Here is a 26,579-nt window from a genome sequence, read left to right on the forward strand (position 1 = left end):
AGGCCCGGGAGCGCGAGGGGCACCGCCCAGGGTCCCCTCTAGCGGGGATGGACCCAGGTTTGGCAGCAGGTGCCTTGATGCTCCCGCGGAATTTGAGGCCTCAGGGCAGGGCGACGGAGGGATGGCCGGGTGAGGCCCGGCTCCGGGGTACCTGTTGGAATAATGTTCCCGCTTCTCTCGTCGGCAGTCAGAGGAGGCTGGTCCCAGGGATGATTGATAGGAGGAGATGCGGGGAGGATAACTGGTCTGGGCCATGGCATTTTCCTCCCTCTCTCCATTGGCAGTCACCTCCTGCCAAGGGTCCTCAAGGAATGCGCAGCTGTCAGCTTCTGCGGGAGAATCCAAGGGCACAGCCCTGGGGCTGGTGAGTTGCCAATCCCTAGCTCATTTGCCCACCTGGAGGCATCCTAGATTGCGCTTCAGGTGGGAGACAGTGTTTTATCTCCTTTGAATAACTTTGACTGGTGCTCAGCCACAAGCCCCTGCTGAACAGTGGAGAGAGGGAACAGGGGAGCTGGATTGGTTTCTTGTGTGACTACCTGGCTGCAGGAACTTCAGGAGGCTGCCAGCACCCTGCTCTCTGCCGGCCCCTGTCCCACTGGTTAGCTACTGACTGCAGACCTGGCGGGTCCTTTCTACTTTGGGACTGCCCTAAAGCCAACACTGTCACCCATCTCTCTTTGGCTTGTTTTCCCTCCGTACTTTCTTTTGAGGGAAGGATGGCTTGGTCCATGGATTTTGTTGTGTGGGAGAGAGGCAGAAGGGTGCACCTTATGCATCACCAAATAGGTTGTCTTCACTTGACTTTGGGAGATGAGTCCAGGGCCCATATTCTTGACCGATTGACCCCATTAGTGGTGGAGTCCATGCGGATGGGGAAGGGGATCTCAGGTGGCCTTTCTGAAGTTTTCTCATTACTGATCAAAGAGGCTATAGGGGTGCCTTCCCAGGAGGAGCCTCCAAAACCTACTTGGATGCATATCCTTCCTCATTCTGTGACACTACCACCCTCCCTCTTCCACCCCTCGGCCATTGTATCTGGCGTGCTGGTTCCCTGGAGTGTGTGTTCTAAAGGTGTGTACTGCACAGGGAGAAAGGGAAGCAGAGACCTGGATAGATCTGGGGTGGGATATCAGCTCTTGCCTTGCTTATCCAAATAACATCCAGAATGAGACCTGAAATACCTCTGGATTCCCAGGTACCTTCTCTGAATCGAATCAGCAAACAGACGACATTACCCACCACATAACTAGCAGTGCGTGTTTCTTTGTCTTTCAAAATTGGGAAACCAGTGTATGACCTCTGTGGGGACTCTTGCTTTTAAAAAGAATAATGGATTTTCCAGACCATCATATCCCATTTGCACACCAGACAGTAAAGAAGATTCTACTGATCATGTACTGTTACCCCAGCACTGGGGTGGGTGCTTCTGGGGAGACAAGTGGATGGGGCTGATTGGTGGGGGTCAAGACAAGCCCTTCTTGGAGGGGAAAAGAACAAAGTGAAGTCCGCATTCTCGAGGACCAGTTGCAGGAGGCAGACACCTTGGGCTCCTCCAGTCCCTTTCTGGCTGAGTGTGATTTCACATCCCGAAGCTGACCTTCTTCTTGGCTTTTGGAGAACAGATAAGTTTCTGTGGCCCCACAGGGTCCCTGAGACAAGGAGCATTTCCTGACAAATGTTCATCTTATTGGTGTCCTTAGTAGCAGGCTACTAAGCAGTGAGAGGCTAATGGGAACAGGATGGGGTTAATCAGACTTCCCCTTTTTCTATGAAAGCAGAATAACTTGACAACACATTCTGGTATGTTGGTTCCCTTGACCTGTGGCTGTGGGTGAGGTCTGTGGGCCTCTCCAGGGCCAGTGATGGGCCTGCCTAAGGGGCCTAGAGAGCTACTCTGCTGCTTAAAATGTGCAGATCAGGGCCCTAGGCAGTGCGGGAGGGGAGTACCAGGTATCTACTTTTCCATGAGAAACAGATGATTTTCTAGGACCCCGAGGCTATTTAGAGGAATGTTGAGTTGAGTCTGCGCTATGCACTGAAGTGGCCTTTTCTCCCAAATCGTTTTTTCCTTTCTACTTTCCTCTAATGTGGAGATGGTGATGTTCACAAAGGGAATGAACAGTCACTGAGAAACATGGAAACATCCAGGGCCTCATTGAAGGTTGGACCAGGGGAAACCTCTTCAGGAACACAGTAGGCAAAGCCAGGGGCACATACAGAGCTCAGGTGTTCAGTCCCGCTGCAATGCTGTCTTCAACCTCCAGGGTGGATGTTGAGGAACAGGTAGGGAGTAATAGTAACCAGGACAATAACAGCCTCCCGTATTTGCATGGCACTTTCTCCTATATTTGATAACGTGTGTTTGGCTACAGGATTTGTGTATGCCCAGAGCCCCAGAATTGGAGAAAACTCGAGATCTTCAGTCTCTGTGGTCTTAACCTTAACTTCTTGGGCTTTTTGAGGCCATGAAAGATGGCCTCAAGATACTCTTGCCAGACAAATACACCAACATACATACTCTGTTGTGTATTTCAGAGGGATAGCCCCAAGTTCAGAATATGCTCCAGTCTGGTACTACACCTCCCCCTGCTGTGTGACTTGCTACAGAAACAGAGACTGAGGGACCATGCATGGCAATTCATGGTGGCTGCTTGTGCTGCTTCTGAATGCCCCTCGTTCCACATCTAAGATGGAGGTGCAGGGCCCCTGATTGGAGACTGTCCAGCCTCTCTGCTCGTCAAGTGCTAGAGGGGTATCAGCAGGCCTTGCATAATGTTAACAATCCTGAGCTGTGGTCAGAGTGCAGGCAGGGTGCCAGGAAGCTGCCTTGAAGGAGCAGAATGCGATCCCCATCCCTTTAGGAGTAAGGTAATCGTGAGAAGAGCCTGGGTCAAGGGTCAGCTCAGAGGCTTGCCTTCCAGTCCTCAGTCTGCTTTAACCTTGGACCCAGCAGATAACCTCTCTGAGTTTGTTTCCTCCTTTCCCAAAGTGTATCTGGAGTACTGAGCAAAGCAAATGCTACAAAGTGTGTGAAATTGCATTGGCTCTGCAAATCAAGACATGTTCTCATGGTGAGGATGATAAAAAACAGGAGAATCTGCCTTTCTTTGAGTCTGGCCAGGCTACAGGCAAGATCTTGTTATCCTTTCTCACGCCAGGCCTAAGGTGTTTTTGGATTCTGTCTACCCGGCCAGGGCTCATTCTGGATCAAAAGCTCACTGCAAATTCAGAAGCTGTCTGGAGTGGGTGCTCATAGGGACAAAATAAGCCAGCTGTGGACAGAAGAGGCTACTCCTCTCCCCTTCCCCAGACCCAGTTCCTGCAGGCCTTACCATTCCCTCGGATGTCCCTTTCTGAGTCTTGGAATCAGGCTTGTCATCTTTAAGGAGCCCTGGGAGAAAAACCTTTAGTCATGGATAGAGGGTAAGTGCCAGACTATGTGGAAATTGGGGTGTCATATCATCAGCCCAACAGTTTCTCCAAGTCCCAAAATTTCCAGACTGGGATGTCAGCTAGCTTCACGGAGCACCAGAATAAAGGGTCAGTTTCCTTGGGATACAATAAGGTAAAGTGGCCCACTTCCTCATGTTCACTAGCCTCCCTGCTTTCCTATAAAGAGGGTCTGATTATTTACAGCCACTTAGCATGGCATGGCCCTATTGGACAGAGCTAGCTGTCCAGTGTTAGCCTGCCCACCCCATCCAATGGTATGGCTTGGGGATGGACTCCTGGTTGAGTCCACTGTGGCCAGGGTGGCAGGGCTGGCTTCACTCTACACTGGGAGCATGAGTCACATCAACTAATGTAAAACAAGAACTCTCTGAGTCCTAGGGTGACTTGCTTCCCAAGGGGGGCTAGATAATGGACAAGCATTTGGAGGCTCCTTGGGGATCTGGAGACTGGGCAAGTCTTTCCTACCTGGAAACAGACAGAAAGATGAGGGGAATAGCCTTTGAAGGTCACCTTTATCCTCTAACAGTCCACCTCTGAAAATCTCTTTAGGCAAATAGGTTGAAATACCACTAGACACCAAGTAGGGAGGCCCCCGCCCTTGGCCTTGACCTTAGTCTTCCTTCACCAGGAATTCATTTCCTTGTTTCCACTGAATGCTCCTCACCTTTCCAAAGCCACCTTCTTAGGCATGTCAGCTCATGGCTCCGAGACCGAGTTGCCTTTCAGGTCCCACCACACTGGGTAGCATTTAATCATCCATACACAGTATTTCCCTGATGTCCATTTTGTTTGTCAGACTAAGTCAAATGCTTCCTGAGGGCGGAGGCCCCACTACCACAACTGTCCCTGTCATAGTATTAAACACCTGCAATCCTATGACGTTCTTTAGTAAAGCCGTGAGCTATGAAGACATGTGTCTGCCACCACTGTCATGGTGAGTCCTCAGAAAGCATTTGGCTCCCCAGCCACAGTTGTGCGTCTGGGGGTGTAGTCACCAGGTGTGTTAGTATGGTCGCGAGATCTGGCATATTTGCCTTCTGTGTTGTTGGATTCCTGTGAGCAAGGTCCTCGGGGCTTGGCTGTTCCTGGCAGCCTGCCAGGCGTGTTCTTGGAGAGAGGAGTGGCACAGTGCCCAGCTTCTGTGGGCACCTCAGGGATGCCACCCAGTAGGTGTGGTCTAGGGCCTTTACCGAGATGGCAGGAGGGGAGCACAGCCTGCTGGGAGAGCCTGGCCTCCGCATTCCTGATCTACTGCTTGTGCTGAATCATGTTCATTCCATCCACAAAGAGAAACCTTACTTTTTAAAATCCACTGTTCTCTGACTGGGCTAGGCACAGGCATTTCCAGTGATAAAGATGCAGGAGGAATCCAGTGCCAGGACCTGCTTCACTGGTTCCCAAGGCCAGAGACGTGGCAGCTTCTGTGTGGACAGGCATGACCACAGGGCCTGATTCTGGGCCAGCTCCCCTGACTTCAGATCTGGTGAATGGGGGCCTTCTTTCTGGAACAAATGCCCACCTCTTCAGAGATGACCAGAATTTGCTTTGCTCCCTCTCTCTTCAGAGCTCCTAAAGTGCCCTGGGGTCTATCTATGGACACCCCAGCCCTGGGCACCCTCCTTGGTGTGCATTGGTGCACACCCCTTTCTCTAATGTTATTTCATTCCCCTGCACACTTTTCTGGGGCATAGGCTGTCGATCCTATCCTGGGCACAGTGGGTTTTCTTATCAAATGGATTTTAAACTCCTCCTCAGGAACTCCTGCCCCTGAGCTCCCAGGAGCGGTGGGGTCTGGCTCAGACTTCTCTAGTGTTCCACTCCCAGCACTAGGCCAGGTTATCCTGCCAGTAACCTGCAGAGTGAGTACAGTCACTCCTCTGCATTCTCAGGGTTCTGGCCACTCCGCTCTGCACCCCACACACCTCCTGCACGCAGAGCCACCTTGCAGAAGGGTTACCCAGGTGATTAGAGTCTTTCTCTGGTTTCCTCTTCAGGATGCCCAAGGAATGGGGTCAACATCTGAGATCTCCCCCCACCTTCAAAGTGAGGATCTGGGCCAGCCATCATCAGCCTGCCACCCTTTCCCTCCAAAAGCAGCACTGTGGGTGACCTATGAGAAAAATGACACGCACGTGCCCTCTATGCTCATCCTCTGGTCCCTGTTTGCAGTATCATATCCTCTCATTAGAAGAAACTGGAGGGGTAGGAGAGGGGCCCAGTTATCTAAAACAGCAGACCGAATTGCTATATCTCAGGCTCACTGTCAGTAAAGAGTTGGCTGTTCTAATGAGAAGAGTGACCTTGTCACTCTGAACAGGGACAGCCCCCACCCCACCCCCATTACAGTGCCTGCTGTCCTCCCCACCCATCCTACCCACGGACCCAGAGCAGTGCCACGTGGCTCTCTGGGAGCACTTCCCAGCTTTTTTTTTTTTTTTTTAACTTTTATTAGCTCAAACTCCTGGTTGCTGCAGCCATATGGAGTTCTGCCAATGGCTGCTGCTCAAAGGGATGTGGCATTTTGATGTTTCTAACTTTATCTTAACCAGGATAGATGCAGGAGTCCGGCTGAGAGTGGGGAGTGTCAGAGTGTGTTTGCCTGCAGAGGTGGCCTTGCTTTGTGCCCCTCCCCCACCTCTTTTTGTCCTCCAAGTCCATGCCTATCTTCCTGGCTCTCTCCCTCCTGCTTCTTGCAGCTTCTCTTTGTATCTGCATGTTTCTCTGTTTCTCTCCCTTCCCCTGAGTGAGAAGCGACTTTTCATCTCCTGTTGGTGTGCCTGATCTTGGTTAGCTTCCCCGTGCACCCATCCCCTACCGCCCGAGCAGCCAAGGCAGGAAGACAGGGCAGTGGGCCCATGAAAACTGGCAGGAGTAGGTGGTGGTAGAGAAAGGGGCCCCCGCTCATCTTGGTTATTTGGTTTTTGGCTCAGCGCCTTGGGTGGGAAACTCTTACCGTCAGCATACTGCTTTCTAGTCCATGAAGCATTTTCTTGTATTTATTTTGTTCCTTAGTCTTGTGAGGTGGGCAGGATATTGCTTAAAGTGTCAAGTTTTAAAAATACAAAAGTCGTGTACAATTATAAGAAAATGAGAAAATACAGATGAGGAAAAATAAGACTATAGGAATTTAATTAATATATTCACATCAAGTGCCTATTCTTCTAGGAACTGTTCTAGGAACTGGGGAGGCAGCAGGCAACCAAACAGGAAAAGCAGTAGTCATAATCGTCCTTGCCACATGGAGGGACTGCGAGGATCCAGGAGGCCAGTGCTAGTGGCTGCGCTTACTGTGGCCCAGAGTAAGGGTTCTTTGGCCACAGTTGCCTTCCCTGAGAACTGGGAGTTCTGGTCCCATCTCAGACCCAAACTGGCTTAGCCCCTTCCCTTCTCTGGCCTCATCTGCAAAATGAGGGAGTAGGTGGTTGAGATGATCACTGAGCTCCTGACCACTGTTCATTTTCTGCTAGCCTCCTCAGGTTTCAGAAAGACACATTCATTCCCTCATGTGGTTGGTTATTTCTTCCAGGCCCTGAGCTGGATTCACATTCATGCCATGAGGTCACTTCCTTGTCCCCAGCCAGTGTAAGAGCCAGGACACATCAGGAGGGGTTTCTGAAGGAAAGCAGACCTTGGAGGCCCTGTGACTGACCCACACACACCCCACACACTAGCCATTGCAGAGGCCAGCTTGTCCTGCCGACAGCAGTCCTAGCAACCTGGCCCTCATCTGACAGAGGAGAGTAGTCACGCAACACGGGGTGCAGAGGCCAGAGCTGGGAACTTTGTAGGCTTTCATGGCACTCCAAGCTGCAGCATGAGAGCAAAGGCCAGTGTTGACAGAGGCCTTCATTGTCCTGTGAGCTGTGGGCCCTTCACCTAGGGTATCAGGGAGAACAGGCCTGTATCCAGTGTTGAGCAGGCCTGCTGGGGCCTGCTGCCTGCCTCACTCATTTCCCCCCACCTCCTCCTGTGGGGGCTGCCTAGGCCCCTCTCAGATATGCTTCTCTCTCCTCTCTCCCCCAGGTTCCCTTATCTAAGGGGTCACTCAGTGTTCGTCTCACCCTAGCTTTGTGCCTCTCCTACCCTCAGAGACTTGGGGGTACCTGGCTACATATGTACTCAGTTCTTTCACTTGGCAGACACTCCTGGGTGCCTATGGGATGGATGATACCAGAAAGAAGTGGGGAAAGTAGGGCCTTCCATGGCTCTCCTTGTAGAATGGATCAGAGGGGCAACTGGTCCTATAGATGGGCAGTGAGTGAGTGTTGAGCCAGCCATAGCCAGTCAGATTTTGGCTCTGCCATTGACTCTGGCCATGGCCAGACTGGGTAGAAAGCCAGAAGAGTGGCAGTAGGGAATGGCAGAATGGGGAGCATTCACAGGTCCAGGGCACACAGCACATACTGGCTGCTGTACAAACCCCTCCTCTTCCGCAGGGCTCTTAAATGGATACAGGTTCTGGGGCTGGGAGCTGCAGGGAATCACCCCCACTCCACCCCTAGTTGGGGCTTTGCCTCACCTGCCCTGCATGGTCCCTCTCAGCAGCCCCAATGCTCAGGCTTGTCCTTCTCCTTCCTGTGCCCTCAGCCCAGGGTTCCCCCAGAGCACACCAGTGCCTTCGCAGGAAGCCTTGGCTCCCTCTGTGCCCCCAGCAGGCACCCCACCCCCACCACACAGCTGCCTTCCCCGTTGGAGCCACCACCCACAGCTACAGCCTGCCCAAGCAGACTTGCAGGACACCCTTCTCCCTCTGAGGGCTACCAGGCAAGGGTAGAACTCCAAGAGGAGACCAGAAGCCACTCAAGCACACCATCTGTCTACAGGGAGCCAGGACTGGTGACGTGGGAAGGTGGCAGCCTGGGACCTGCCAGCCCCTACCACTCTCAGTTCTGTAAATACTGTCACTGCTTTGTGGGCTCAGGCCCCACAAAGAGCAGCAGGAGTAGGGTGGGGTTCTCTCCTGTGGTACTGACAGGGGTCAAGAGAGCAAAGGCTTACCCCCAGATCCCAGCACACCTGGCAGCCACACCTCCACCTCATCCCCCTCTCCCATGGCCTGGCCCCTCAACACCCACCTCTGCCTCATCTGAGACCCAGGCCAGGGAGCCATGGTGGGGATTGAGGAGACAGGAGCTGCAGGTGCTACTGGGGAGGAAGGTCTCTGTGGTCAACTGAGTGTCAGGCTCCTATGGTCCCAGAGGACTCCCAACTGGAAACAAAACCCGTCTTCTTGATTTTCAGGCCTGTTCCCAAAGCTCAGATGCAGGACAGGGGTAAGCATTCGTCCCTACCTCTGCCAAATGCCAGGCTGCCCAGTCCAGCCTGTCTTGACGGTGGTGACACCCACTAACAGTGCCTGACTCTGGCCCCACCCACCCTCACACACCTGCTAGGGCAGCCATTTCTGGGGGTGTCCTCCTTTGTTGTTCCTGCCAGGACCCAGGTGTTGAAGTTTCAAGCTCTGTGCTAGAGCAGTGGTCCCCAACCTTTTTAGCACCAGGGACCAGTGCTTCTATGAGAATCTAATGCCTGATGATCTGAGGTGGAGCTGAGGCAGTGACGCTAGCCTTGGAGAACAGCTGCAAATACAGATGAAACTTCACTCACTCACCCACCCACCACTCACCTCCTGCTGTGCAGCCAGCTCAGCAGGGAGTTGGGGACCCCTGTTCTGGATAAAAGGCCTACAGTAAACTCAGTGTGACTGTGAGTTGTTGGTTGAAACTGACTTATAATCTCTTACTTAAGGCTCCCTATGGCCTTCCTGTGGGGTGTCACTTCCTAACTAGGTACGGGAGCTAGCAGGGGAGAGCAAGGGCTGCAGAGGAGGAAGCGTGGGAGGGGCTCTAGGCCCATCTGTACTAGATGCTAGTCCAGCCATATGGCCCTTTAATGGGCTACCTGACCATCTTGCAAAACTGTGGTCTCAATGGCTTACTCCTGGCAGTGGTCCTAGGTCCCAGCCACCAGAGGACCAGCAGAGCTAATGTTCTTAGGGGTTCGCAGGGTCTGGATCTGCTCCTTCTTCCTCCCTAGTAGAATTGGAGGGAAAGGGGCTCCTCTGGTTGCTTTTGGTGAGAAGACCTGCATTCAGAGCTGAGATGGTCTATAGAGGTGCACATGGCCCAGAGAGGAGTTGGGGCCTGCACAGGGTCACACAGGACTGACACCAGGGCCTTGCCTCCAAAGTCCGCATCTCACCCAAGGATCCCTGGAGAAACACTGGAAGTGTGTCTCAGTGAATAACTCATTGTTCCATTGTTTCTGAGCTTCCTTGGGTTGGTGCAAGTAGCTCAGTTTCATTCTTAGGGGCAGCATGAAGGACAGGCTCTGGGACTTCACACTGGCAGGGAACTTTGGATGCCTCTGCACTGTTGCATGAAGCATGTGAACAGGAGGTAGGTGGGGTGGACCTTAGGAGAGGAGGGGAGCGGGCAGCAGCATTCTCCTGAGCATGTTCTCTAAATGGCGCTTTTTCAACAGTATTTGAAAAGCAAGATGTTGAGACAGTGATGGCTCAGACTATGATGAACTAATGTTGGAGGAAGCAGAAAGTAGGACCATGATCTGAAGAGAAGGTGGTCCTAGAAATGGGCATGCTTCATGAGTTCACTGCCCCCACATTAGAGCTTGACCACACCTCTGCTCCTGACAGCCTAGGAAAACCAGAGACTTCAGAGATGTGGAGGCCGTTCAGTGAGTCTGGGTGACCGAAGAATGCCCCATCACCTCGGTGAGACGTAGGGCAGCTCCTAGCCCATACAGTCAGTGCCTTTGTGAGAAATAGAAGATGTCTCTCTGTTTGGCAGAGCCAAAGTCAAGGCTTGGTGAGTTCAGCCCTAACCAGATGACTTTGTTTAGTGCACACCCTGCACAACGGTGCTTGGCAGCCTTGGTGAAAGTGCACAGTTCAGAGTCTTTAACAGCTGAGGCCAGTCAGGAGGCTCACCCCTTCTCCCACTTAGCTCCTTAGGCATAGCCTTCCCAGAAAACCTAAGGCAGGGAACAGTGAAATAACAGCCACAATAAGACTTCTGCCTCTGAGTCAGATGCTTGCTCTCTTCCTCCCGAATAGAGAAGCCAAAACAATTGAGTGTCTTCTTCTAGAAGGCTCTGGCTCAACACTCCTGCCTCTCAGAGGGCATCAGACAGAATTGAGTATGTCCTGTGTGGGTCTGGAGTCAGGCTCAGTTGGGAGCACCAGGAGATAAGCTGGGCATCATGGTGTCTTTCCTTTCCAGGCTCCCACGGGCTCTGGTCCCCAATGTCCCAGGGATCCTAGAATTCCCCTCCAGCTTCCCAGACTGTTTACATTCCAGCCTCTACTAGTTCTGGAGGAAATAGGGCTGGATGCTTCCCACCCACTATACTAGCCTCCACATCTCCAGACTAGATTCATTCAAGCTAGCTTTTCCTAAGATATACCAGTCTTCTGAACTTTCTGTGATTCTCAACTACAGAAGTGTCTTCCACTTCCTTCTAGAGTTGTGGAGTTTTGAGGTAAAAACACTTATAGGTGAGATCCTTGACGATGGGATAGTCAGAAAGCTGCTGGCCCGGAGACCATCAAAAGTGTGGAGGGGGATAGTTCTTGGATATGGAAACTCAGACACTTTGGACATAGAAATTCAAACATGAAAGGTGCCAAATTAACTTGTTCCAAGAATTGCCATCTCTCCAGAAATTGCCTGCTGGTCGAGAATCGATCCAGTCAAGCAGGGTGAGAATAACAGAAATGTTTTCAGTGTGATACATCTCAAAGGGAGGCTGGTCTATGAGCGAGGACCCAGAGGAGGACACTCCGAGGGGAATGGGGGTCACGGGGGAGGTAGGGGAGGCAGATCTGTAAAAGAGAGGAAATACTGGGATAGAATTAGGGAAACTGTTTTAGAAAACTGGCAAGAGGCTGGAAGCCCAAAGGAATAAGGACACGTGAGAGCAGATGTGGAGCAAAGTGCTCCTGGTGGGGTCCACCTGGGCATGCTCTTAAGGGAACAGGTCCACCAAGGGAGATCCTAAGGGCAGAATCTAGGGATACTGGAGTGGAAAGAGAGGCCTGGGACCCAGGTCGAAAGCTCTGACCTTCACCAAGCCTATGGCTTTGCTTGGTTCATCTCACGTACCTCTACCTTCATCCCCCTCCCTCCCAGGATCCCTGAAATCTGTGGACAAACTCAGCAACCTCCCAGGAAACTAATAAAGGCCCCTCCATTCCCCAAGAACACAGCTTTCACCCCCTCCTTTGCAGCCTTTAGTGTCACTGTTTACTTCTTGCTGCTGTTGCTGGTTGTGGCCCCTGTTCTTCCATCTATAGAAGAATGAGGCCCTAAAGGACAGGGCCTTAAGTTGGGAAAGATGCCACCTGGCTGGGACATCCTGCTGTGACTCTTTTCCTGGGCCAGCTCCTGGCCTTCCCACTGCCCAGAGAATGACACACAACTCCTTAATGACAGGCCATCATACTGGTTGATTCTGACTTGAAAGTTCTTGGGGAAATCTTCCAAGTGTGGAGGCTCAGGCAGGACCTCACCCACAGCCAGGGATCCTGAGGGATCTCCTCCTCCCTCTGCATCACTTCCTGCCTGGAGTTGGGAGTGAGCTAGATTCCTTCTCCAGTGTGACTCATCTCTGCTCACCCGGATTCTTGGAGGTTTTGCCCGGGCCTTGCCTCTGACATAGAGATTTAAAGTGGTAAAGACCCTTCATTTGTTTTGATGATTAATTTTATATATCAGCTTGGTTAGGCCACGGTACCCAGTTTTTGTTCAAACACAAGTCTAGATATCATTGCAAAGGTATGTTTTAGATCAGATTAACATAATATGGGTGGGCCTCATCCTATCAGTTGAAGCCCTTGAGAAAAAAGACTAGGAGCTCTGCCTCCAGATCCAAGACTACAACATGAGCCCTTCTATGGGCCTCCACCCTGCCGGGCTGCCATACAGACTTCAGACTTGCCAAATCCCACAATCACAAGCCAGTTCCTTAAATCAATCCATCTCAATCAATCAATCAATCTCAATCTCTCTCTCTCTCTCTCTCTCCCCTTCCCTCCCTCCCCCCTCCCCATCTCTCCCTCCCTCCCCCCCTCCTCATCTCTCCCTCCCTCCCCCTCCCTCTCCCCTTCCTCTTCTTCTCTCCCTCCTTCCTTCCTTCTCTCTCTGCCACACACCCTATTCTATTTCTCTGGAGAACCCTAACTAATACACTGGTCCCCAAGGCCTGGGAGCTGAGAGTTAGAAACTCCTGGGGATTCTGGGGCCCTCTTCTCCATGCTCACTGTATAAGACTGCCCTCAAGTCCTCAGCTTCTCACTCCAAGAAATGGGCTGTTCCTGGGAAGTCTGTCCTACTTGCAAAGCAGGTTATTAGGGAGCTGGAGGAGCCTCTAAGTCATTCCTCTGCCTTGTTGTCATTACATACAGTTCTTTTGACAATGAACTAAATCTTTCATCTAAAAGTGGACAAAATTTACCACAGAGAGGGACAAATGGGCTTAAGTGCATTCACTGGAAGGTGTAAACAACCGATTCCGATTATTTCCCAAGCAGAGAGTTCATACCTCTACCTTCACCCCCTCCCTCCTCAGAGTGACACTGAGATGGATCATAAGTGCTGAGAATAAGTAGAATGTAGGAGCCATTGGACTTCAGGGGCTTTCTTCAGAATCCCAGTCCCACAAGATGCTCTGGCAAGGGGAAGGGCTTGGAAAATAAGTTGCAGAAATACTGCAAATGCCACCTCCCTTTCAGAGTCATAAAGTACAGTACCTAAAAAACATCTGAGCGGAGAAAGGAAATGGGTATTTGTTGAATTTCTTGTGTTCCAGACCTCTGTGGTCCAAGGTGCTCTTCTGCTGTCCTGCTTTCTGCTCAGTCTTCAGGAAGAATGAGCTGGTGTAATCCTCATTCGTAGAGGGGGTTGCCACAGGGTGCAGGGGCGACTTGCCGAAGACCACACAGTGACCTAGAATCTAACCCCAGACTGGGCCCTGGGGGGGGCCTTCTCCCCACCCCTCTGAGTAGAGTGCGGGTGGAGCTGTGATCACTGGAGAGCAGGCCAAACCCTCCTCAGGCTGCTGTGCCTCCCAGAAGACTTTATATTTTTTTAAAGCGAAAAACAACCTTTTGGTATTTATTTGTTGCCGCTGCTGTTTCTTGGATTTTAATTAAATTACACTTGGTAACAACTGAGCATCTGTTTCCAGAGGGTGCCATTTTTAAAGACTTCAAAGTTAAAACACAAACACACAGCCGTGAAGTCCCTTGCCTAGCAAAGCTGCCATATCCTGTAGGGAGGGTAGACCTGCAGAAGCACGGGTCACAATTGAGAAGAGCCAGCCTGCTAGGACACCTGGCTTCAAAACCCTGCAGGGGCCAGGTGACCTCGAAGGAGCAGGAGAGTCACAAGTCATCCCTGGGGTGGAGAGCAAATGGGAACCCCATTCCTTGCCCCTTACCCTTCAGCCAGGTGGATAAGTCAGGCAGGGGCAGTGGGTGGCCAGTGACCTCCATCAGTCGTTTCATAACTCTGACCTCCTCAGAGTGACACTTCTGGTGTTAGCCACGTGCAGCGGGCATCCCCTTGGATGCCACCAGCTCCATAGGCCTGTGAGAGTAGTGGGTGCTGAACCAGCCTACCCTTAAAAGGGAGGATCCAAGGCTGCGACCAGCCTGTGGACCAGCCTGTACACCAGCAGGAGCATGAGGAGGCCGCATCGCCAGGCAGGGCTCTGATACTATCAGGTGTTTCAGGGCAGTGTGGTGGTTGCTCTTTTGACTTCTGTGAGTTTGCTGTCTGGTGTTTTCCTGAGCAGTGGCCTCTGGCTCTTAATGTCAGTAGCCCTCCCTCTTCCACAGCCTGCATCCCCACTTAGGAAATAAGGGTTGTCCCTCCTGGATCTCATCTACATAAGTGTGTCCCTGGGAGGCTTTTAGTGTTCTTGGGAGGCGTGTTTGTATGCACACACTGCACACACATGCACCACACATATGCACAGACTATGTATGACTGCTTTCTCAATTACTGTTCGATATATTGAAGTGGAATTTTTTTTTAATTTAAGCATAGTTGGTATGAAGTGGAATTTTGAAAACTAGTGTTGCCCTAAGATTTTAAGTTTAATAACAATGCCATTCTGTTTATGAATCCAGTAGATTTAAACGATCGCTTAAGGATGGAGGGCTTATAACTTCTTTAACTAAATTTCTTTAAATATCTTAGTGATTTTTACAAATTTAATGGATCCTGTTCTCTTAAGTTTATAAATAACCATTCTAAAATTCCAAGTTCCTAAACAGTTTTTAAAATGTAGCAAATGAAACATATAAATAAGGTGAATATCAAGTTCTCTTAAACATTTCCAGTCACAAACTCCGCCACATCCTCTTTCAACATTCTGCTTAAAATCATAAGCCTAAAGTCAATTACTCAATTACTCGTTTTAAATTGGAATTGCAAGGCTAATCAGTAGGTCCTCTAATATACCTAATTCTCTTAAGTGTTACAAATGTGTGAAATACCAGATTTATACATTCCTAAATTTGTCTGAGCTTGATTTACTTTAGTATCTCTCAGTTTAATTCAACCCTTTCTGGGTTAAGGACACTTTGTCACCAAGGAAGCAGTTTTACCCTTCAGAGCCAATGTGCCCAGCGATATGAGCACTTGGGCCTTCTTCACGCTCCAAGTGCCACCTCCAGTAGGTGATGTCAGCCCACATCCTCTGGTACAAGTTACTCGTTTTCTCTTCTCCAGTCCTTAGTTCCCCCCGACCCCCAACACTCCCCCACCCTCCATTCAGGCAGCTTCATTAATGGATTAGAGTCTGTTTATTGCTTGATTCTTTCAGAGTTCTTTCTCTATTTTTTCCATCTCCAGGGCCCCTCCTCTTGCAGATGTTTAGCGACATCCCCTTGCATGGCGAGTGCCCTTACACCCTTGGCTCTGGGCTCTTGCATCCAAGGCTATGCTAGTGACAAATCACTGGGAGCCAGAGGAAGATTCCTTAGTGGTTACCTTCCTTCTCCATACAGAAATCCTCTGCAACAGCAGTACTGAGTATCTCTCCGCTGCTTACATATTTCCATTGACTATGAGCTCACCACTTGTTTTTTTAAATTGTGGTAAGGTATATATAACATAAAATTTGCCATTTTAACCACTTTTAGGTGTGCAGTTCAGTGGCATTAAGTACATTCACATTATTGTGCAACCATCACCACCATCCATCTCCAAGACTCTTCATTTTCCCACTGAAACTCTGTACCCATTCAACGTAACTGCCCATTCCCCTCCCCACGCCCCTGGCAACCACTATTCTTTCTGTCTATAAATTTGACGAGTCTAGTACCTCATAGAAGTGGAATCATACAGTCTTAGTTCTTCTGTGTCTGGCTTATTGCCTTTAATATAATGTCCACAGGGTACATCCTGGTTGTCGCATGTGTCAGAATTCCCTTCACCACTTGTTTTAAATGGCTTTCTCATATTAAGCTGGGAACCATCTTAGGACAGGTGGTCCTACAGGAAGCATTTCTGTACAGCCCAGTCCCACCTCTGGGAGCAGAGAGCCAAGGAGAGGGTGTCAGGGATACATGCATCCAGAGGACCCGGCGCTGACTAAACAGCAAGTAGATTTCTGACAGTAATGGTCCTTGGTGGTGCACAGCTGTGCTCGGGGCTGAGGTCAGCACCGCTGGAGTCGGGGAGGGGTGCCAGCCCACTTGCCATGACCTTTTCTCCCTAGTGCATCCCCTGGAGAAAATGCCACTTCTATTTCGATTTAGTGTATTAGTTTCCGAGGGCTGCCATAACAAACGACCACCTACCTGGTAGTCTAGAGCAACAGAAATTTAATATCTCACAGTTCTGGAAGCCAGAAGCCTGAAATCGTGCCAGCAGGGCCCACTCCCTCCAGAGACTGGAGAGATTGCGTTCTTTGCCTCTTCAGCTCCTGGTGGTTGTGGCAGCTGCATCTCTCCAATCTCTGCCTCTGTCTCTACATTGCCTCCTTCTCCATGTCTGTCTTCTCTGTGTGTCTCTTATAAGGACAACTATTATTGGATTTCAGGCCCACCTGGAAAATCCAGGATGACCTCACCTTGAGATCTTTAACTTAAACACATCTGCAAAGACCCTTTCCTCAAATGAGATAACATTCACAAGTTCTGGGGACTATGATGTGGACATGTCTTTTGGGGAGCCACCATTCAGCCCACTGCATCCCACATGTGCTTCTGGCATTCAGTTTGTACATCTACCCCCTGCGTCCCCTCTGTTCCCATGGCACTTTTAAGACTCTGCCGGCCTTCCTAAGAGGCCAGCTGCTTTAATTCAGTAAGCTGCTGCCTAACGTCTGCACCAGGCCCTTCCACTCTAAGATGTCTGGCTTCTCTCCCTGGTAGCTTCCTGGGGCTGCATTTTCCTAACAGCACCTGGCAGTTTCCTTCCCTCCGCTGGGAATCTCCCCCTACCCCAGGCAAGCCTGAATGTTATGGGGGAGGGGACATGGAATTGAATCATCCAGCCGAGGCCAGTCTTCCACACTGTCCCTCCCTCAGGGGGATATGCCTGGACGTTCTAGAGCCATGAAGAGAAAAAGAAGCCTTTTCCACTTCCTGCTTGCCCTCTGGACTAATTAATTTCCTTCTAGTAGACTGTGTTTGATTACAATGTAATAAGCAACTTTGTACATTTGGGCTCCAGTGGTTTCGATATTGAAGCTGTCCCCCTTTCCCCGTTAATATTCAGAGCTTTCTGCCTCCCTCCTTTCCTCACTGTGTTGCAGAAATTGTGGAGTCATGCCTGGAGAGAGACAGATACAAGCTAATTTCCCTTGGGGCATTCCTTTTGGGAATGGGTTTAAAACCTTGAGTTTAAAAGGGAAGGGGGTGGTTGTGGTTTAAAATAGCATTTGCCCGGCAGTCTCCTATGTGGCTTCCCCCAGCTTCCCCTTAAAGTACCTTAGAAGACACACCAAAAAAAGATAAAAAATGCTGAAAACAAAGACAGGTGGACAGTCTGGAAGGAACCTCCTCTCACTCTAAGACAGATAGACTGGTCCCAGCTTCCCCTCAGGAATTTGAGACCTCCCTAAGGTCAGAAGGAAGCCCTCTCTCCCTCCGTCTGAGGACTTCACCAGCTGAGGAGTCAGGCAACTGCCTCTCTTCCATGTTAGTGATGGTTCGCGGGTCAAAAGAATGCTGCTTCCATCTTCCCGTCACTGCACCTCTCCCCCTTCTTTCTGCTCTCAGAGAAAGCAGCTCTCAGAAGCAGCCACCATGAGGCAGATGGAAGAGAGGGTCATCTGAGAGGTGTGGCTACCAGAAATCAGCACGGCCGATGGGCTTGGCTGGGGACACGGGAAAAGTCCTGGGATGCGGACACTATAGTGGATTTCCATGGACTCCCATCACGTGATTGGTTCCCTTGGCAACCAGCCCCTGTCCTTAGGTGACTGGCTGACCAAAAGTCACCTTCTTAACATAACAAAAGACACCTTCCTCACCCTCATCACTCAGGAAATTCCAGGAGTTTTAGGACCTCTATGCCACAAACAGGGAAAAGACCAAAAATATATTTATTATAAATCACATCATCACACTAGACAGATGACAGATGTGGGTCTCACTAGACTGCACCTCCTTCAAGGGCGAGCAAGTGGGGAAAAATCCCTGGGTGTAGGATAAATAATATGGAAGCTGAACCCCAACCCCTGAAAATGATCTATACAGGATCCGAAAGAAATGAACTTTGTGGGAAAGAACAGAATGCCACAAAAAGAGGCCAAGCTGAGATGGGAAAAAAACAACAGGGTGAGATAAAAAAGGAGATTTCATGAGCAAAATAAGAATTGCAAAGATATGAAATGGTAGTCCACTCACAGTCCTTCCTGGAGCCAGTGGAAGTAGAGTTGATGCTGCAGAACATGACATCAGTGACAGTGAGGGAAAGGCAGACCCGAGGCCCTCTACAACAGTGTATTATGGAAAGAACATGAAAAAAGATCAGAAGACATTAAGAGCCAACACTGGTTTTCCTAATGAAGAGACAGGATGTAAAAAGGTCCATGGTTGTAGAAGGAAAGACCCCAACACTAAACATAAATTCAGAGAAAGCATCCAGAGCTGGACACACGTGGCAAACGTTTTTAATAACCAAGTGTGACAGGCAGATAAAAAGAAATGGCCAGATGCACATGTCCCCTTCTTCTGCTCCCTTCTTTCTCAAGAATGGGTCTAGTATTTGCCTGACTGGGCCTTGGGACCTTTTTGTTTTTAATTGTTGCACAATACAAATAAAATTTACCATCTTAAGAAGCATTTTTATAGTTCAGTATTGTTAAGTACATTCACATTGTTATACAACCAATCTCCAGAACTCTTTTTATCTTGCAAAACTGAAATTCTATACCTGTTAAACAACAGTTCCCCAGCCTCTCTTCCTACCAGCCCCTGGCAACTACCATTTCTGTCTCTATGAATTTATCGAGTCTAGATACCTCATATAATTGGAATCATCCTTTTGTGAACAACTTATTTAACTAAGCATAATGTCCTCAGTGTTCTACATGGTATAGCATATGTCAGACTTCATTCCTTTTTAAGACTGAATAATACTCCATTGTATGCACATAGTACCACATTTTGTTTATTCATACATCCATAGAAGTCAATGGATAACAACTTGGCTTTTTCCCACCTTTTGGCCATTGCAAGTAATGCTTCTATGAACAAGGGTGTAGAAATAGCTCTTCAAGTCCCTGCTTTCAATTCTTTGGGATATATACCCAGAAGTGCAAGTACTGGGTCATATTGTTTAATTTTCTGAGGAATCACCATACTGTTTTCCACAGTGACTGCATCATTTTACATTCCCACCAGCAATGCACGAGTGTTCCAATTGCTCCATATTCTAGTGGGGATGGGGGTTGATCTACAGACTGGATCAGCCAAAGAAGATAAGTTGATTTGTATTAGGAAGGGAAGGGCTGGGTGCTGAGAGAGGGTTTGCAGCGTGGAGATGAGAAATTGACGGACAGATGATACAGAGAAGGGATTTCAGGAGTTTTAGGGGAGTGTCATGAAGGGATGCTCCTTTGCTGACATTGAGATATTATAAAGATATCAACTGCTTTTCAGGCTACGTTGTATATTTTAAATAAATGAACTGATGCTCCTGGGAAGGGGACAGTATGCTGGAACTGTCCAGGAGAGACAAATAGAGGTTAGTGGCAAAAATAATCCTTTGGACATCTGGGCAGAAAAAGCAGCTAAAAGCACAAAAAAAGCCTCACTGCTCAATACCCAGGATAGCCAAGAAATGAAGGACTATGGCGTTTTGAAAATGGTTTCTGTCTAGCCAGGTTGTCTTCAGGAGCAACTCAACATAAAGGATTTTTCAAGTAGACTAGAGCCGAGAAAAGAAAGCACCCATGGATTTGTTCCAAAGGGAGAAATTGTTCTGGATAATGTTCTCTGGCCGTGCAAGAACACAAAGTACAGGTATGTGACCTGTCACGGGGAAGGACTGAGGCGTGGCAGCTGGTGTGCCAGCTCAGTCCCAACAGCTTGCAAATCTGTGTCCAAAGTCAAATGCAAAGTGCCAAATCGTATTATTGATAGAGTCGTTTTACATTAAAAAAAAAAAAAAAGCAATAAGAGCGGTAACCTGGACCTAAAATCTCCACTTATACCAACAAAGGGCAAGAAGGGAAGAGCTAGAAGGCAGGCAAATGTCAAAATAAACTGGTGACCCTCCACCCCAGCTGCTGTCTAGATGCTGGGCTGTCCACGCAGGCGCTGCCCTGGGTCCTGGGTCCCTGTGGTGCCAGCTCACTAGTCCAGAGCAGGCCCTTGGATTGAACATCACTCCTTCTCGCAGGCACCGGCTGTGGGCATGGGCTGAGCTTCCCCCTCCCATACCTCTCAGCACCAGCCCCCGGAGTTACCCCTGCATGGATGAGGAACCTCACGGAGGGGTCTGGGTGATGGTAGAAAGGAGAAAGCTACCTGTGTGTTGATTAGGAGTTCTCCTACCCTCGGGTTAGCCCCTTTCTCCCAGAGTACCCTAGTCTTCTAACTTTTTTTGGTATCAGGAACCCTGTTTATACTTCTTTTTTATCCTTTTTTTTTTTAATTTTAAATATAATTGAGATCTAACATTGTATAAGTGTAAGTATACCATGAATTGATTTGATACATTTATATTGCAATGCGGTTGCCATCGTAGCATTATCTAATACCCCTTTCATTTCTTCTAGTGATAGGAACAATTAAGAGCTAGTCACTTAGCAAGTTTAATGTTTAGAATACAGTTTTGTTGCCTGTGATCATTGTACTGTGTATTAGGTCTCTAGGACTTATCTTCTTGTTGCAAGTGTGTGACTGTAAACAACACTTTTCCCATTCCCCCAGCCTCTGCTAATCACTATTCCACTATTTTTTTTTTATTTTCATTCTTTTTAGATTCCACATATAAGAGATATACAGTATTTGTCTTTCTGTGTCTGAGTTATCTCTCTGAGCATAATGTCTTCTAGGTCCATCCATGTTGTGGCGAATAGCAGGATATCCTTCTTTCTCATGGCTGAATAGTGTTCTGTTATCTATACATACACCACATCTTTTTCTATTCATCCATTGATAGACACTTAGATTGGTTCCATATCTTGGCTATTATGATTAATGTTGCAGTGAACATGGGAGTACAGATATCTCTTCAGTAGCTTGTTTCTATTTCCTTTGGACATGTACTCAGAAGTAGTATGGCTGGATTGTATGGTAGTTCTATTTTGAATTTTTCAGGAAACTTTATGCTCTAAAATTATCGAGGACTTGAAAGAGGTTTTCTGTATGTGGGTTTCATCTAATGAATGCTATTTACCGTATTAGAAATCAAAATAAAAATATTTTAAAGATTTATTCATTTATTTAAAATCAATAATTAGCTCATGTCTGAAAGAAATTTTTATAAAAATAACTATATTTTCCAAAAGAAAAAAAATAGTGAAAGGAGTGGCATTTTTTCATGGTTTTGTGAATCTCTTTAACAGAAGAGATTCTGTTAAACAGAATGTCTTAACAGAAGACAGCTGGGTTGTCATACCTGTTGCTTCTGCATTCCGTCTCTTGAACTATGTTGTTTTGATTGAAGTCTACAAAGAAGATGTAGCATCATGTTGATACGTCATTGGAAATAGGACTTTGCAGAGCCCCTGAAAGGGTCTCAAAGGCCCCCTTCACACTTTGAGAAATGCTGTTCTAACCTTCCTATGTTAATCTCTACTTATTTTTTTGAAATGCCATATCCGTCACCCCAGCATTTCTCTTTTCCTTAGAACGAGTCCCCATATCTGGTTCTTCGAGCTCAAGACACATGGGGACCCCATTTCTGTGAGATGACATGTGCTGGCCGTTGGCCTGCTTGGTCCCAGGCCAGTGACACTCTCCAAGTCAAGCAATGACTCAGGCACACTTGCTGATGTTCCCAAGTTTTCTGGTGCGGAACCGTCCACATGCACACTTTTTAGAGATGGTACCATTTAGAGGCATAATGAGGAAGCTAGGATTTTCTTTGCTGCCTGGTATTTGCAAGGCACACCAGCCCCTCCAAGGCCAAAGCTGTGTGCAAGGCAGTGTGGGGGAGCCACCTGTGGACTTGATTCTTCTCCTGCCCACCCCCGTGCATGGCACCACTCGGGCAGAGTAGAGTGGAGCACTGGAGGCTCCTGTTGGGTAGTGTCACTGGGGCTGTCCATGCAAAGTCGTGACACAGTCATCCTCGGTAAATTGGCTTGGCAGGGCATGGGGGAGGGGTGCGTGGAGAGGACGACAGTGAGGCCAGAAGTGACCCGAGGTGTCCTAAAGCAACACAAACATTTTGTGAGCTTAGGTGGGGTCAAAGTAAAGAAATAAAACAATAAAATGCGTAATAACCTTTGTCAGGTCCCATCTCATTTTCCCTGTCGCAGCTTCTTGTAACCCGGAGCCCTAGGACCTTTGGGAGCCCCACCCCAGCTGGACTTCACAGGGAGGGTGGTGGCCATGACTCAGAGTTATCCAGAGCACAGCAAGCAGAGCCACATCTGCCTTCCTGGGGAGACCCTCTTCCCTACCGCCTTCCTGCCTTCCCACTCCCTGCCCCCACCAGAGCAATGACTAAATGAACCCGGACAACAGCAGCCTGAAGAGAGAGAGCCACTATCAGCATGCTGGCTGCCCCTAGTGACGCGAGAACATGAGGAGTCGGGGCTCTGGCATAGGATATTTCGCATCTTACAGAACTGCCCTAGCTTTCTGGGTTAGCAGCTAGGATTTTCTTGATTGTTCCAGGAAGGGGTGGCCTCTACTGGCCTGGAAAGGAGGGGCAAATGGGAAGATGGGTCAGGGCGGGTAGGAACACAATAAACCCAAGAAGTCATTCAACTGAGGGTTTTCAAACTTTTGTTTGGCTACAGAATTATTATTTTATTTTATTTTTTTAACTGAGGGGCAGCCAGGAAAGCCACTTTGCTGAGAGCTGGGCCTGCCTGCAGCCTTGCTGAATCTTCTGGCCTCCTTCTTGTCACCATTAGCCCCAAAATGTTGGCACACAGTTTGGTAACTACTAGTGTGGTTCATCTGCCCACTTCACAGATGGGGAACAGATCCCAAGAGAGGAGAAATCTTGCCCATAGACTAATGTGACTTGGAGGTTAGGTAGAGCCTAGAATTCAGTCTTTTCTCCCAGGAACATTCAAGGACAGGGAACAGGGACAACTGTAAGAGAAGACTGCCAGGCGTGTGTCTCCGGCAGGAGTACACTCCAAGGAGAGGGGTACACAGGCCAAGTGGAGGAAGGAGGGGGCTGGCGTCAAGTCGACAACCCACAGTAGGGCAGCCCAACCTGCACGACAGACAGTAAAGGAGAAATACATCCATCTTCTGTCTTCCTCCTGTGGCCACAAATCCAGCCTCTGACCATGGGAGTAACCACCCTTCCATTTCTACCCCAGTCTCTGCCCTCCACCCCACCTCCCAGCCTCAGCCCTTTGACATATGGGCCTTCTGAGACCTCACGAGCCCTTGGACTTTCCCTCTTCTTAGTTCCTAGTCTCCTCCTGCCCCAGGAAGAGTGGGGTCATGTTTTTGCACCTTACTGGGTAATAATTTGTGCCCCGAGGTCACGAGTGTCCCCAGGGCCCCAACTCGCCCTGCTTACCTTGAGGCCTGGTGGTTTGTGTGCAACAAGCTCCCAGTCCTGCCCTGACTCCCGGGTTTTTCTAGAGAGATAGGTCATGGTTGTTGTGACATTTTCAAATGGATTTGTGGTCCAAAAAGAGATTAAGAAGTACTACATGAGGGGCGGAGGGGCCTTCAGGAAGGGAGGGAATAGAGGGAAGGGGAAGGTTGAGGGGAGCTTTGTTAGTGATTTTCTTCCTTGTGGGAGGTTTTACATGTGTTACTTGGTTTTCTTTCCCACACCTACCTGTGATCCTGGGTTACTGTCCCCATTTTACAGATAAGAAAACTGAGGCTCAGTGTCATTAGGTAGCTTGCCCGGGATGCAGCCTGGCTAAGGGATTGAACAAGTGTTGCACTTGGTTCTACAGAGACCCTCAGCTCTTTGAACATGGCAGTTGGTACTTCAGAACATCCATGCCAAACCTTGAGCCCACAGATCTGGGTCCCCAGTAAATTATTTCAGCAGCCCGAGAACCTGGTTCAGGACATGGCAACTGGCCTCTGAGATTCCTTCCTGCTGAATGGAAAACAGAGACCCCAAGACTGGCCCCTTGGTGTCCTCAATTAAGCTAGAAACCCATTCCTTTGTAATGAAGAGCAGGGAGCAAAGTACCCCTGTCACAGATAGGAGCTAGCTAGAACATGGCTTAGCAAGGCTCCAACAGGGGCAGAGGGCATGGCACCTCTGCCCTTCCAGATCCATCTGACAAGAACCTGTCCTTTGCTCTTAGAAATGTCCAGTCTATGGCCATGCCACCCTGCACGTGCCTGATCTCATCAGATCTTGGAAGCTAAGCAGGGTCAGGCTTGGTTAGTACTTGCATGGGAGACCACCTAGGAATACCACCTAGGAAATGCTGTAGGCATTTAAAAAAAAAGAAAAGAAAAGAAATGTCCACCACCAAACCACAGGACAGCATCCCTGCCCGCGTCCTGCCCAACTCCAGATAAGTCAGGGTAATACTAAAGCAGGCCCCAGAGTGGGGGCGTAGACCCACCCTCATCATTTCTGAAAAATTTTTTAACATCTTTATTACATGTGATTTTTTTTTTCAGGTTTTTGAGCTATAACTGAGATACAGCCTGCAAAGTTTAAAACTATAGCATGATGACTTACATATGATGTAAAATGGTTACCACAATGAATTTAGTTAACATCCAGTCATCTCATGTACTTAGAAAAAAAGAAAAAGTGAGGTTTTTTTTCCTGCTTGTGGTGAGAACTTTTAGGATGTTAAAGAACAAAATTCACCCAAGTAAATTTGAAGATCTTTATTAAGCAATTCATGAATCAGGCAGCATCCCATCTAGTAAATAGAAAGGTGTTTCAATGAGTTGTACAAAATGAAAGTTTTTCATAGGCAGTAAATGAGGAACTAAGAAGTTAAAAGAGTGGATTATTTCAGGTAAATTGTCCTTTCCTTAGAGGAAGTCAGGGGTCTTATCAAGCAGATCACCTCACTAGTGCTGACCAGAACATTCCAGACTGAATGGTTTAAAATTCCATTCCTGGAAGAGGCTGGAACTGCAATTAGGTTAGTTATTAAGTTTTTGTTTGGTGATGACGCGGCTTAGCAAAAGTGACTCCATTTTAGCCTCTTTTTAAAATAAGGATCTACTCTCTTAGCAACTTTCGAGTATACCATACAGTAGTGTTAATTGTAGTCATCAGTTTTACATTCTATTCCAGCAATTCTAAAAGTTAAAGAAGTCATCCACTCTGGTTCTTAGTTTCTTCATCTGTAAATTGGGACTAATGATGCCCAGCCTACTTGCCTTGCAGGGATGTGTAAGAATCACATGGGGAAGGCATTTAGAAAAGTTAAGGCTATCCCACTGAAATCGCAGCAAACCCTTACTGGGACTCACCCATCACCCACACACTTCCTGTCCCCAGGATACTGAACTCTGGCAGCCTGGGCTGGGAGCCTCCTTCTCTGGGCTGTGCTGGGGCAACTCCATGTGTGGCTTGGTGACCTAGGGATCTTAGAGCGAGGGCAGCAAATATAGGTGGTGCCTGCTTTCCCTGCCCACACTCAGTGGCCTCCTTGATCCTCAAGGTGGGGTGGGGGTAGTCCCTGGGGTGCAAATGTCATCATTGCCTGGCTTATGCAAGGTACCAAGCTAGAAGCAGAAATCTCTGCTCTCACCCAAGGACAACAGAAAGTGAGGGGAGGGTTCAAGAAAAGTCAGAAGGTATACGCATGCTCTTTCTCATGTAGTTTTAAGTCCAACACTCTAGAGTAGAAAACCATGTTTATTTCTCTAAAGCAATTTACTCCATTTCAAGCTCCCACCAGCCAAGCTGGTGGGAAATTCAAGCTTAGTCGTGTTTGGAGTTGTGCAAGAATCTTGGGGTCTTATACAATCTAGAACACTTGGAGCAGGGTGCTTGGTTCCTAATCCACCCTGGTCACTGCTCTTGGTCAAGCCCTTGAGTCCCTTCCTGGTCGGCAGGGGTCTCTGCAGAGGCTCTCAGCCTGGGCTCTCAGTGTGTGGAACGTCACAAACCCTTGTTCTTCCTCAGGCCTCTGTCCCAGTGGTTTCTGCCACTGCTCCTGACCCACTCAGTGTCCCATGCACCAGGCTCCCTTCCCTCCAGTTAGGAGGACCCATTTGTTTTATTTTGTTTTGTTTTTAATTTTTAATTAAGTTTATTGGGGTAACATTGGTTAATACAATTATATAATTTTCAGGTGTACATTATCATTTATATCTGTATATTCTATTGTGTGTTTACCACCCAAAGTCTAGTTTCCTTCAGCTACCATATATTTGACCCCCTTTACCCCATCTACCTCTCTCCTCCTCCCCCACCCCACTAGAAACCACTAGTCTATAGTCCTCTGGTAACCACTAGCCTATAGTTCATGTCCATGAGTCTCTGTTTGTTTGTCCT

At 48.6% G+C, this 26,579-nt stretch overlaps 1 protein-coding gene and 1 pseudogene across 1 annotated transcript in view; both read left to right on the plus strand.

The window, feature by feature from the left end:
- The window catches only part of LRRC75A (leucine rich repeat containing 75A), an 84,549-nt gene that overhangs the window by 43,075 nt on the left and 14,895 nt on the right, over positions 1 to 26,579 (plus strand). The window lies entirely within an intron of this gene.
- LOC111738872 lies at positions 24,421 to 24,546 on the plus strand (annotated as a pseudogene).

The sequence above is a fragment of the Pteropus vampyrus genome, unplaced genomic scaffold (genome assembly GCF_000151845.1).
Source record: "Pteropus vampyrus isolate Shadow unplaced genomic scaffold, Pvam_2.0 Scaffold44, whole genome shotgun sequence".
Taxonomy (NCBI): Eukaryota; Metazoa; Chordata; class Mammalia; order Chiroptera; family Pteropodidae; genus Pteropus; species Pteropus vampyrus.